This window comes from Argiope bruennichi, chromosome 1 (genome assembly GCF_947563725.1).
Source record: "Argiope bruennichi chromosome 1, qqArgBrue1.1, whole genome shotgun sequence".
NCBI lineage: Eukaryota > Metazoa > Arthropoda > Arachnida > Araneae > Araneidae > Argiope > Argiope bruennichi.
In genome coordinates, this window is record NC_079151.1 from 55,568,038 (window position 1) to 55,582,634 (window position 14,597).

The 14,597-nt window shown below is 29.8% G+C and overlaps 1 protein-coding gene across 3 annotated transcripts in view; it reads left to right on the top strand.

Moving 5' to 3' along the window:
* The first annotated feature begins 1,047 nt into the window (after positions 1-1,047).
* LOC129970684 (uncharacterized) overlaps positions 1,048-14,597 on the top strand; it is a 49,304-nt gene continuing 35,754 nt past the window's right edge. Inside the window, exon 1 of one of the 3 annotated variants that reach the window (XM_056084480.1) lies at positions 1,048-1,143. The gene's annotated coding sequence lies outside the window, so the exon portion shown is untranslated. Of the gene's footprint in view, positions 1,149-5,321; positions 5,355-14,597 lie in introns of those variants that run through there. The other 2 variants (XM_056084482.1, XM_056084483.1) reach the window with 2 other exon arrangements.

Here is a 14,597-nt window from a genome sequence, read left to right on the forward strand (position 1 = left end):
AATTTTTAAAAAGTATTTTTCAAAAATTTTAAATTCTTTATTACCGTTCATACCATTTAATCGTTTTATTGATATATAATTTTTTCATATAAATTGCGACTTTTTATATGCAGTTAATAATAAAGAGTTAAAATATTTTTTTCAACTATATCTTGGTAATGGTTCACATGTAGAAGCGATAGAAGATTTTTAACCTTATTATATGTACTATATGTAGCCACTTATTTCAGTGTTACTTTCTGAAACAATGCACTTTCAAATAGCTGTTTGCATTCCAAAACATTTAACAGTTTACCGAATACTTAGAAAATTAATCTTTTTTAATAGATTAATATAATAGCTTAGTAAGTGCAATTAAAATGCATTTATTCATTTTTTTAAATTAATTTTATTTTTTCAGGTTTGTAGAAGTGAAAAATAATAATCGATTTTTCATTTCTTTCTTGGTGGACTGGAATTTTAAAATTTTGTAAAAGTGTATTCTCGATGTCTATATTAATCTAACATTTAATTTTATTAATGTTTCGCTTTATGATTGTGGCGCCATCATGTAGAGAATTTGGAAAAAAAAATTATTGAAAAATTTCATTCTAATAAATTATAACAAAGATATAGGAGAAAGTAATCTTAAAATACAGGAAATAATTAAAATACAAAAATTCTGCTTTTTAATACTATGAAAAAAAATTTGTTTTAAAAAATGTTTACATTGTATTTATTAAATGTCTTTAATATTTACAGATTTCATATATAAAACATTATTTACTTTGAATATTTGCAAATGGACATTCAAGCGAAAAGTTAAGCATTATTATATCAAAATAAATTTGCATTTTTTTTCATAGATGGTTTAAAAAAAAGAATATAATATCGCAATTATATTCTTTTTATGTCCACCGCTGCTTTTCAGTTGCTAATTCTTTATTGATTACTCAGCTTTCTTTCAAGAACGAGTGACCTTACCATGTAAGATAAGTTATCAATAATGTCATAAATTCTTACTTTCATGTCTGTAGATATGCGAGAAACGTCTGAATTAAAAGGCGGGAAAATGTTGGGAAGTTCTTTCCTCAGTGTACGAGTTGAAAATTCACTGTTTTCTTGATACTTCATAAATATCAAATTCTTCTACAGCCGTCTACAGTTAAGTAATTATATTATTCACTTTTTATTACTTTTTAAGTAATTATATTATCCACTAATTACTTAATGCATATCTATTCCACAAAAATTTATTTAATTTTTAAATTAATGCACTTGAAAATTATGTCAACTTCTTTATTGGATATTAAATGAAATTAAAGTAATTAATAATTCAGTATGATAAAATATTCATTGGAATTACTTGTTATTTATTGTTCGCTTATCATTACATGACTATTCTGAATTTATAGATTAGTAAACACAGAATAAAATGTTTCCTCACAGTATTTTAAATTTCTTTGAAATCAAATGAATTCTCAAAACAAAGCTAAAATATAAATACATTTTAATGAACAAATCCTCTGTCAATCGAAGTCATGACACAATATTTTTAAGCGAATTAAAATAAACCTATACAATAGTTTCGTTTTATTAAATATAATCATTTAGATAAAACTTATCTGTATGTATATTGTAAATGAGCTCTAAATAAAGATGACTTTCTTAACTGCATGCATGATTCGCACATTGAATAACCATATTTTTCAACCAATAAGCTACATTTAAAACGCTGACAGATGTAGTAATTCGATACATAAATTAAGCTAAATTCATAAGCACTTGAAGTATAAATTATACATTAAATTGAAACAATACGACTACATCTTTCCAAAACAAAAAAAAAAATGCATCTTTTTAAACCGTAAAGAAATCTGCATAGTTAAATGATTATAATTGTGATTTCTAGTTCTTTGCAAATTTCGAGTTCCTTGTCTCTATATCATATATTTTTGCAATGATTTCAAACAATTTCTGAGATTTTCAGATTAATTCTGGAATTTTGACTCTTTACTGAACAAATATGGCTCAGTTTGCATATTTTATTTAAAACATTCGTAAATGTATCATTTTTTTACTTTAAGGGATAGAATGGACTGCATACAATATTAATATTATAATAATGTTGATATATTTTACTACGGGAATTGTTAGAAAATTCTGCCTTTCAGTTATGAAGTAATTTGCATTCATTTCTAAATTCATATTGTCTTTCGTCCTTTTTTATTATAAGAATTGAAGCACTCTTTCCTTAAGGTTTTATTTTAATACTTCGAGCTAATCACAAACATTTAATTGAATCAATACGTGATTCAATTTAATTTCACTCGATATCTAAATTCACAGTTATTTCATTGAAATCGAATAACTTTTTCTGTTTGATAACCGTAACTGATATGTAAATTTACTGAATGTTAGCAGAGTATATATGCTTGAAAATATGAAATTTTATCGTGTGCATGAGACTGAATAGGGAAATTAGGCATTGTAATTGTGGTAGAATGAACTTTCACCCTGCAAAGTGTAAACGTCGAACCATAAAAATATTCTTATCTTACTAATTGTTATTTTAAAGTATTCGTTCGTCATCCCTGATGCAACTGGAATGCTCCATCTTTTGCCGAAATTCCATCAAGGTTCAGGAAGTTGTAGCTTATCATCCAGTAGCAGCTTTTTCATTATGAAATCTTTAAATCAAGCTGCCTGTCTATGATATAGGGTTTATGATTATTTTTATCCAAATAGATTCAGTCTTCTATTAATAGATTCGGACAATTGCACAATTGAAGGTAAGAAAGCATCAAATGCTTCAAAACGTGGTACAGTAGATAAGAAAATACTAATAAGATAATCCTACTTAGAAGAGAATAAAGAGAGAAATAAGTTAAACTTACACGTGAATGGCGAAATTTCTAGCCGTCTTTACTTGTACGAGTAAGATTTCTCACGAAAGTAATACTATGTAAATTAGTCGAATTTGCATCAAATTCATTTTCTTGGTACTTAAAACAATTTAAAATATAGACTGTCGACATTGAATTCTATCATTTGTAGAAATAAGAATTTTATTTCCCAATTCACTTCAAACTCTTTCAAAGTACCGCTTTTAACTGTTGCAGATGCAGCAATATATCAGAAACCAGTTTAGTAAACATTTAGGCATTAAACTCATTACACAAAGATTCGTTTAAAAATTAATTTTATTCTTTTGTCACCATCTCCTCCGAAAACTATTTCGATTTCGAAAATGAAAAATTAATTGCTTATTTGTGAATTCTCAGTTTTAAAGGATATATTAAAGAAGAAATATTGATAAACAATCCTTTCCTAATGATAACGTTTTTGCCATTTTTTTTATTTAAACCTATCCTCCAAGTTTAAGATTGTGTTAATTTATTTATTTATTTAAAGCCGGGATAGACTGGTTGGTAGGGCGTTGGATTTGCATTCCTTGGTTATGAGTCCGAACCCCGCCGGTCCGAAGACTCTCCGTGTGTGTGGTGGTGGCTGGCACACGTATAAATCTACGTGGTCACAGAGACCTCCATGTCGAGAGTAATACCACTGGGGGCACTGGTTCAGAGGTGTCGTTCTCTGATTCAGGTCTAAATTACGATCTATGGATGAGTGAATGAAGTCCGCCCCGTAAAAAGGGTTGTGAGTGGGAATAGCTAAGACGTACTCTTGGCCCTAGATGACGTTACTGAAAAACAAGAGATGCTCTTTCGGCTTAGAAATAGCTAACTTCGGCAGCGGGCTTGTCTATGACAAGCCTTATTACAAGCCAAATAAATAAATATTGTTGTTGCGATTATAAACAACAACAATATTTATTTATTTGGCCATCTACAGTTTCTCAAAAATTTTCAAACCGTATATTATAAATTATTTGATTCTTTAACTCACATAGACATTAATATTTGTAATTTTATATTTATAAATTTAGAAATAATATTATATAAAAATCAAAATGCTTTTGAAAATCCAATCGGATACCTTCTACTAGATATAGCAGTATTTCCAAAAAATAAGTACTATTAGGAATTACAAGATTAAGAGAACATTTGTTTTTGAATATTTTTTGATTACTAACAACGTTACGGTTAAATGATGCTTTATTAAATATTAACTATTCCATTAAATGTCTAAAAAACTTGTTTCAAAAAGTATTACATTAATTGGGTTTCTTTGATGTAAAAATAATCCACTCAACATAAAAATATTTAAAAATCAAATGCAATAAATGCACTCTTTTAATAATTATTAAAAACAAAAAATTATTTTTCGAACAAAATTATAGTATTAATGGCGGCAAGAATTTTTTTCAATATATTCGCCAGTTAATGCATCATAAGGACTTCATTGCTGCCAATCATCTTTCCCTTTTCAACGATAAAACTCTCTCCTCATTGTTGAAATCAACAACGGAAAAAGCAGGCGAGATCTGCTAATCTCGTCAAAGGATCAGATCTATTTGTTTAAATTTCCCGAAATCATGTTTACTGAACAATGCTAAATGTCAAACACATCTTATTGAAACTGCTTCATTTTTTTTCTGTAAACTCAGAAATATTAACTTAATAGAATTAGGCATTGATTTTTAAAAATATGATCTGAAATTTTTTTTTAAATAGTGAAAGCAGAAAAAAAAATCTGATATTTTCCATAAAATGAGAACAATTTTTGAGTAAATATTTTTTTTTCTCCGAAACTAATTTAGATATCTTAATTCGTCTAAGATCATTAAGAGTATTCTCAAAAAAAGGTGGTGTGTAATTGTTAAAAACCGTATAAGAAGCAACATTTTTTTTTTACAAAACTTCAAAAGAAAACTTTAAAATTTTAAGTTTTAAATTTCTGAAATGGAAAAAATATTTTTGAAATCTAAATTTTAACTCTTTACTTTTAAATCACTGCCAAATAAAACTGATTTTGTCAAAATTGTATAAAAAAATTATTTTATCAAGTCTCCTTAATTTAAGTGAATGTAAATACGATACGATGAATTTATATCACTTTTTAAAATGAAATTTGCTCAAAATGTATAAGCTATGATGAATAGTATTATTCATTAATTTATTCATTATTATTAATTATTAATTTTTTTTACACAGTTAAAAAAATGCGAATTTTTTTAAGTAAAACAACACTTATTTAAATTACATCCAGGCCGTTACTTTTAAGAATTTTAACAATAGCATTTATAGCATAATTATAACATGATTTTACATATTTATATTACAGGAGACTCCCGATTATCCGCGGGCGGATTATCCGCGCCTGCCGTACTAAGTGTTTGTTTTTGCTTCCAAGCAAAGAGAAAATGCTTCCAAAGCAAGAAGCAAACACAAATGACTGATTTCTTCAAAAAGGTGTAGTTTTACAGCTATGCTTTTGTAATTACATAATACATTACAGTATTAAAGCAATACATATATATTAATTTTTCTGTGTATCCTTGACGCCTCTCGTAAGTAGAAAGCACTTTTCTATTTTCATTAAGAAAATGCATTTTAGGTTAGTTTTGAGTGATATACTCAAATATTAAGCGTTAGTTAAACATTTCCTGCTGTTTATTTTACGTTTTAATGTATATAAAACGATTTTTCAAAGTTGAAATGACTGTTTTCTCTTTTGCTATACCCGGTTTTAGCTTTTTTCCGATTATCCGCGATTTTTGTTACCCGCGGCGGCCGCGCCACCCAATTCCGCGGGTAATCGGGAGTGTACTGTATATTGAATTCTCATATTAATAATATTCTTACAAATTTATGATATAAGAAATTATTTATTAAGACATTATTTTTATCTATTATTTCCATCCTAATGCCTAAAACAGCTAACAATGTTTCTGATTTTTCCCATTTTTGACTTTATTTTATTTGCAAACGAGATTTGTCTTTAAATCTATTCTAATTTGGCAAGCATCCACAAATGCCTTACATAGAGAGCACGATTTATGGGCAGAACGCATAAATAGCAAACAGAAGATTTCATTGTTTATATCTAACTATTAAAGTTTCAAAAGAATATCTTTCTGTTAATAAAAACAAACCAATAAACCTCAGTAAAACAATGCAAATCATCGGGAAGCGCATGCTTGATACTTCAATCTATTAGCTAAGTAAAGAAGAAAATTGTTTCTCTGACGACGATGGTTTATCTGAGCTGTCGGTTATAAAGCTGACACGATATATAAATGTATCTAAGGAAGCAAATCAAGTTATTTTAAGCAGTTCGTGACAGTTAATTAAACTAAAAGGGGATCACATTGTTTATAGAACTAAGCAGAAGCTAGCCTTCTGGTGGGAAAATGTAGCATATTTTTTCATAGAAATTGCTATTTTTAAGAAAAGAGAGCGTATTTTGGAAAATATTTTTTCTAAAACAAAAACAAAATACTCTAGCTGTTTTAATATTAACTTCATGGTAATAAAGTCATAAATTATTCAATATGTAATATAATTTTAAGAGTGGAATTCATGGCTGCAGTAGAAATAAGAAGATGCAGGTTATTGTTTATATTATTCTTATAAGTATTATTCTAATCATATTTATTGTTACTATTATGATATTTCTTCCCATTAAGCATTAATTTCAATCATACTTACTTCATCATACTTCCAGTTACGTCTGGGGTTATAGTGGCCAAATATTAAAATCACTCTCCGAATATGGAGGAAATTTATACTCGAATTCGGGTTCCTGTGAAAAACCGTCGTATACGGAGTTTTAGTACATGCTGAATCCATTGTAAATCTGTTCGTTTAGTTACCCGTTGATGTGCTAAAGAAACTTGAATAGGAGGTGCAATCGCAGGAACCATCCTCTTTATCTGACCAAGGTTTAAAGATGACGTTCCTCGTGTTCCTTCTCAAAATTGTCTAGTGTTCCTTTAAAACTGAAAGTAAATATAACAAATCAAAATTTAACTACTAAGTATTATTCATGCAAGGCATTCTTTAGGGTAAACTATTATTTCAATCATACTTTTATACGTAACAGGAATGATAGGCATTTTATATTCCACGCCGTATTTAAGAACTTTATCACATCAATTTTTATATATATAGGAATGACTTTAGTGTATTGAATTAAAAAAAAGCATTAAACTATATCATTTGGCCCAGTCAAATAACTCACTAATACATCTGAACTTGATTAGTTAAAAAAAATAATTGGCCTTGTGCTTAATAAAATTAGTTTCAAGGCGAAAATTGTTTAATTCTATTGAGCTGTTCCATTAGGCGAAATTCATAAAAAGTCAAATATATTTTTAGCTCAATGCAGCTAAATAAAGCTCTTGCATTATTAAGTCTGACATATCCAATCCATAAATTGACATCATACTAAGCCATTCATATCTTGTGCAGTCGCTCGTAACTCTCTACATATTGCTGCCATTGACTGATTCGTAAAATTTACGTCATATTTCTATATCTCATTCTGAAAAATGTTTTCTTTCTATTAATTTTCTTACTTTCTTTGACAGGCTATTTATACAGATCAGTTTAAGAAATTATCGATTTTTAAACAACATAGTATCTGAGTTTCTTCTTATCAAGCATTTATGGAAATTAAAAAGGGGGTGATATTTTTGTCAATTCGTTTTTAGCGCAAACTGGCTGCATACATTCCGCAGAATTTTAATTTAAGTAAAAAATAAATTTTGGAACCCAAAAATTTACTTGTTAAGAGATAGAACAGAGCTTCTTAAATTACGAATTGCGCTTATAAATGGATTCGCAAAAGTTCTCTTATCACGATCTTGCGAATTCTTCAATAGCTGTAACCAAAAACAGGGAGGAAACATATTTACTGAAAGGCTTTCGGATTAAATAACGCAATGTAAATTAATTCTACGTACATGTCTGTATTACATATTGATGGCTTCAACAAAAGTTAAGTATTTTATATGGAACCATACTCTCATACTGGTTAAATCTTAACTGTTTTGTTGTGAATCACAATTTGTCAAATATCCGCTGCAGATGTTATAATATACCAAATGGTACGCCCTCTGTGACTCCCCTTCTTTCAGGCAGTGCAGAAAAAGAGATAATAGCTTAAGAATTAATGATACCATCTCATCATTGCTAATATTAACCAGCTAAAGATGTCCCTCTAAAACTTTCTCGCATATTCTCTAATTAAAGTTGTCAGGCCAGAGAATGCCTTACATGGTGTACAATATTTGCGAAATATTAACTTTTGGAGTGAATTTAGCATTTTTATTGAATCTATCAAGCGATCCCTGGTGAGTATTTTAGTGATTAATCCCTGGCGTGTATTAATAGTATCCAAAATTCGAATTTATGCTGTAGACGTGTTTTTCTCAATCTATTGAAACAAAAATTTGTCACAAAAATACACTTGTAGTCACAAAATCCCTTATCGTATTTGATATATTTAAGTCTGAGTTTTTGAATTATCGCGTTTATATGCTTCTGAAAGTACAGAACGTCTTTATTGGACTTGACTCAAAATTCGATAAATGTCTATACTATAGATGTTAAATCTGTATACTGAATCTTACCTCTCTAGCTCTCTTCGTTTTGTAGTTATCGTGTTCGTTTTACTCAAAATTTGCAAGTTAGGTGTAAAGACTTTATATCCAATTTCAACCGTCAAGCTCAAAGCCTTTCTGAGTTATCTTTGGCACAGATAAACAGACAGATATTTTCCAAAAGTGTGTTGTTTTTTAACTCAGGGAGATCTATAACGTGGAGAATCGTCAAAATTTCGTGTTCCAGTTTTTTGGCGATTACTATACTTTCTTTTTACTATTTATACTAGAAAATATAACTCCTCAGCAGAACATTAAGCTAATAAATCATTTTTCCCCTGCATATGATATATGCATGTAAAGGAAAATAAATTAACGTTGGAATGATTGATTAGAAACATCTTAAATACAACAAAAAGTGCTCATCATGTAGTTTATATTCAACATTTAAATTGGTTCTCTCAAAAAAAAATCATTAAAGATTAAATATAAAATTGTTAATGCATACAATTCAAGATGGAAAAAAAATATGAAGAGCATAATGAGAGATGCATTTGCGTCAATTTATATTAAGCACTTTTTTACTTAAATTTTGAATTTTTATTAACCAGCAAATATATTCTAACTTTAAATATTTCACTCTGTTTTTTTATATTTCTTTTCTTCCTCTTTTTTCTTCAGAATTTTTTAAAAAATAATATTCGATACAATTCCATGAAACTTTTAAAAACTCAATATATTAAATTTTTTTCTTTTTCTCTCTCTCTCTTAGAAATATTCTAATTAACAAAATGCCGAAAATCATTGAAGTGTATTTAGTTTTTATATATAAACGAAAAAGACGACTTGTGAATGCTATTAAATAAGATTCCTCTTACACTTCGCAAATATTTCTACTACTTATTTATTGCTCTTTTAAATTCCATCTGATAAAAAAAGCAATGAAAAAGCAGTATTAAATTCTTAATGCTCCTTTTTATTAAAAATGGTTCCTTAACAGATTTAAAATGAGCATTCTTGACAAGTTTTTTTTCGTTCTCATTAATTTTCAAATTTTTATTTCAGTTGTAATTAATTCTGATTGGTACCATAGTAAACGTGTTGGATCGGAAAATATTTTCATGTAAATATTCCAATTAATTTGCACTGCGACATAAAGCAACATCTGCATAACTTTTCTGAAATTTATGAAACCATGACATTTTTTTTTTTTGATAAAATCGAAAAATATTTATCTGGTAAAAAATAAATATTTTTTATGTTTTCGCTTTCATTATAAACAAAATGACAAATAATTGTATTTCAGAGTTATGTGATATAAAACTGCAAACTTTTCTTTCATAAAATAAACTTTTCCATTTTTAAATTAAATAAAATCCTTCTTAAAACGAGAAAAAATGCAATAAATAAATATATTATTATATTTTTTCACTTTACAAGCTTATCCAAAGATTGTTTTGCTTAAAGCAAATTGCGAAAAAATAATTTCGATTGATACATATTACATCCATTAAATAAATAAATCATAAAATATATACAGTCACTCAAAAAAAGCATTGCGGCACTTGTCATGAATAATAATAAAGCTACTTATAAAACTATTTATCATCTTAAAATAAAAACAAAATGAATCAAGAAATATTTTAACATCTTTTGTACAGTTTGTATGGAAAGTTTTATTGGCATTTTAGAATTATAATTTGATCTATCTTTTTCCATATAATTCAAAAGCAAATACGTGTCGAAAAAGTATTGGGACACTTTTGAATTAAGAAATTCAAAAAATATATAATAGAATTGAATTTTCTACCACTTTTTAGACTATAATTTTAAACTTAAAAGTTTCAATAGATAAGATTACTTAAAGAAAAAAATGGCGAGAGACAAAGATATATCGGTTAATATGCGAAATATTGTAATAAGTCAATAATAATTGGAAAAATCGAAAATCAGTTCGCTGTATAGGATATATGTCAAAATTGTATAAGTCTACTGTTTGAACATTATTCGCAGGTTCAAGAAAACAAACAGTGTTAAAAACAAGCAAAGATCAGGCATTTAATGAACTTGAAGAGAGGTGAATTATGAAACAAATTCACTTTATTCTAAAATCTAATGCAATAACATTGACTCTGCAATGTAAAAGTAAGTTCGGAAAATCTGTAAATCCTGAAACTGTCAGAAATTTTTTAAGGAAAGATAAATATCATGGCAGAGTACCTTAACCCTTTCTAGAGCCGTGGGAAGTATGCTTCCCACCAAATTTATCAATCTTTGTATGAAATTATGTAGGTTGGCATCAGTTCTGACAAATTTTTTTAGTAAGTCAGAAACTTAGATGCTTCAGTTCTTTATCTCAGACAAAATGATGTGTCTTGATTTGTTACTTAATTATTAATTAACCAAATTAAGTAATTAATCAGATTAAATTTATCTAATAAGCTAAATGAATCCCTTTTCTTATTCTAATTTCAAGCCTAAAAATATTTTAATATAATATGACTAGAAAAAAATGGCCCTTTAAAGGGTTAAAGAAAGCAATACATCAGCAAAGTGAATGGACAAGTTAAACTAGCATTTACTAAAATGTATGTAAACCATCCAAAAGAATTTTGGAAAAGCGTAATTTTGTTGATGAAAGCAAATATAACATTTTCGGATCGGATGGCAAGCAAAACGTTTGGTGGAAACTAAATACAGCAATGCATGTCAAAGATTTACGGCCTACTGTCAAATATGAAGTGGCAAAAATAGTTTGGAGTTGTATGACAAGCACTGGTGTCGGAAATTTACATTTTATTGGTGGTACAATGAATAAATATGTTTATCTCGACATTCTCAAGTGAAATTTAAAGCAAAGAGCACGCAAACTGGGAATCTCAAGACATTTTAAACTGTACTAAGGTAATGACCCGAAATATACTGCTGATATTTACAGATTACCATTACCCTCTACCACTGTCCTGGTGTTATTAAGACTCCTCCACAAAGTCCAGACCTTAATCCCATTGATCACGTGTGGGATTATTTGCAGCAAAAACTATATAAACATCAGATTTCTAACAAGGAGTACTTAAGAAAATGAAAGTGAATCAAAATCTATGGATCATTTTGAAAAATAATTGGTCCAATTTATGCCAAACAGACTATAAGAAAGCATAAAAAGCAAGGGTGGCCCAACAATATATTAACTTTAAGTTTGCATTGTTTTTCTTAATTTATTGGGAAATGTCCCAATATTTTTTGAGCATGTTTTCTCACTTGATTTCTTTTATTTTCAATTATAACTATAATTGCACTAATATGAGAATATTTGAATTATTATGATTGATATACAAATCATAATAATTTATATATCAATTATATTCGATATAAAAATATAATAAAATATTTGTATATAACAAAATAATATTTACTTCTTTGTTTTGGTTTCCTTTGTATATTTAAGTAAAATATTATGATAAAAATCTATGAGCTTGTAATGTCTCCCAATACTTCTTTGACATACTGTAAACGAGAAATATAACAATCATCATAAATTTTGCATCATTAAAAATCCTCAATGAGGCATTGATTGTGGAATTTTCATTCAAATAAGATTTGAATTTTATGTTCAGTCATAACTCAAAATTATTTATGCCATTAGGTTACTGAAATTAAAATTCCACCAAAGAAATACGATAGGATTATGTGCAATAAACCACTTCCATTAATTCGATGAGTCAGTGGGATTTAATAATGAGATTTCGGCTTCAGGTTGGGAGGATCACAGGTTCTAAAATCCGATTCCAATGAAGATTCGTCATGTATGGGGACCTGGTGCACGTTAAATCTGGTATCATGGGCCAAACATCTTCCTGCTGATTTGGCACAGAAACTTAAAGAAGGGGACTCTGGTGTCATTCTTGTCATCTGACCTAGGCACAAAATTCCGAGCTCCATCCCTAATTAGCTCTAATTTTTCCTCCAAGTGGCACAACTAAATTAAATTCCATAGATTTGATAACTTTACAATAATTTTGTCAATAAGAACAAGTTTCACATTTCATAGATGACTCAATGTAAGATATTCTTATCAGTTCTACAAAACTTACACTCATGTCCAAAATTAAGGTCACAAACATGTTTTTCAAAGAAATTCTAAATGACTACTAATAAAATTTAAACAAATTATATTTAATATATTGTGAAGGACCGTTAACACGATATTAACCTATTTTTGTGTGAAAAAATGTTGTTTAGCATTAGTTTTTGGGGAACTACTGAAATTAGACCGTTTAGGCATCTCAGATTTTTGCCTGCAATTTTGTGAATATTGCATTAAAACAAAACATTTAACCTGTTTCAAGTGGGAATGAGTTCTCATAATCGTTTAGACGATTCCTTGGGATGGAGAGCCGTTGGCAGGCTTGAGGTTGGGCAGTCTCAAGCGGAGATGGCTCGATGGTTACAAGTGGCACCGAAAGTGGTATCCAAGTTGTGGAATCAATTCCAAACAAGTGGTACTGTAACCAGGAAGGCCGGCCAAGGCCGTCACAGAGCAAAGACACCTGCACAGGATCGCTATTTGGCATTAAGCGAACGACGGTATAGGCAGAGAACGGCTCCTTAACTTGCTCGTGACCTTGCTGCTGCGTCTGGAATAAGAATTTCCAGACAAAAAGTATACAGACGTCTAGCAGAGAGGGCTCTTTATGCCCGGCAACCAGTTGAGTGCGTCCCTTTGACTGCATCCAATAGAAAAGCCCGGCTGTTGTGGTGCCTAACATATCAGTCTTGGGCCTAACATATCAGTCTTGGGCACAACAAGAATGGGGGCGTGTTCTTTTCAGTGATGAAACGAGATTTACCACACAGAGTGAAACTCGTTGAATCTTCATCTGGAGAGAGCGAGGAGCTCTTTATCATCCCTCCTACGTAAAAGAAATCGACAGATTTCGTGGCAGAGTAATCTTTATCTCGGGTGGCATAATGTTGGGCAGTCGTACACCACTACACGTCTTCGATGCGGGTACTGTCGATGTACATCACTATAGGGATGAGATCCTTGAAGCCTATGTGAGGTTGTTCCGGGGTGCTTTTAGCCCAGACTTCATGTTTATGGAGGAAAACGCGCTTCCACATAGAGCCCAGATCGTTGAGGATTTTCTTGAGGAAGAGGATATTCAACGTATGGACTGGCCCTCGAGGACTCCGGATCACAATCCTATTGAACATGTTTGGGTTGGTCTCTAAGGAGCCATTGCACAGCGTAACCCCCCCTCCTAATACCCTCCAAGAGTTAAAAGCCACGTTTTTGGAAGAATGGGCTCTGTTGCTCCAAGCATTTATTGACACCCTCATAAACAGTATGAAAGCTCGTTGTGAAGCCAGTATAGTAGTGCACGGTGGTCACATTCCATATTAGACGGGCTTTTCCCGAGATAAATGCTTTTTCTCTGATTCATAATGTAACACTTTTTGATATATCCTGTTTCTTAATTCCCAATTAAAATATTTTCCCTGTTGTTATGTGTCTATGTTTTTTCTTCCATTGTAGTGTACCTCTGTGCCAAATTTCATGGCAACACAGTGAATAGTTTTTCATTTTTCGCAGATTTTATGTTTGTGACCTTAATTTTGGACATGAATGTAGCTATTCGTTGTCCGCATTTGTGCAATAAGAGGCCAATTACAAACTACCATTTTAAAGAAATATGCAGACTATTTTTGGATTATGACGAAATTTGAACCATGATCAGATGACGAGGACGGGACCTGACCATCCTGGTCATTCGTAAAGGAACGTTCTGACATAGAACATTCATTTAAATCAAATTTTCGAAATTTAAACAGGAATCTATGAATTTTTGGGGGGTTATCGATGGCTTAATTTCGTTAATTTGTTGAAAGGTTAAGTAACACACGTTGAGATTTGCAACAATAATTTCCGTTACTTCCTTTTTACAAGAAGAATCAAAATAAGTAAACACCAAACAACTTTAATCCTTCCTATTCATATACAAAAATAATATATATTAATACCATGTTTCACTCTCTAAATCAGTTTCCTTAAATTTAAATAATCAGAAGAGCTTCATTCAATGAAGTATTGCAAATTCTGCTTCAA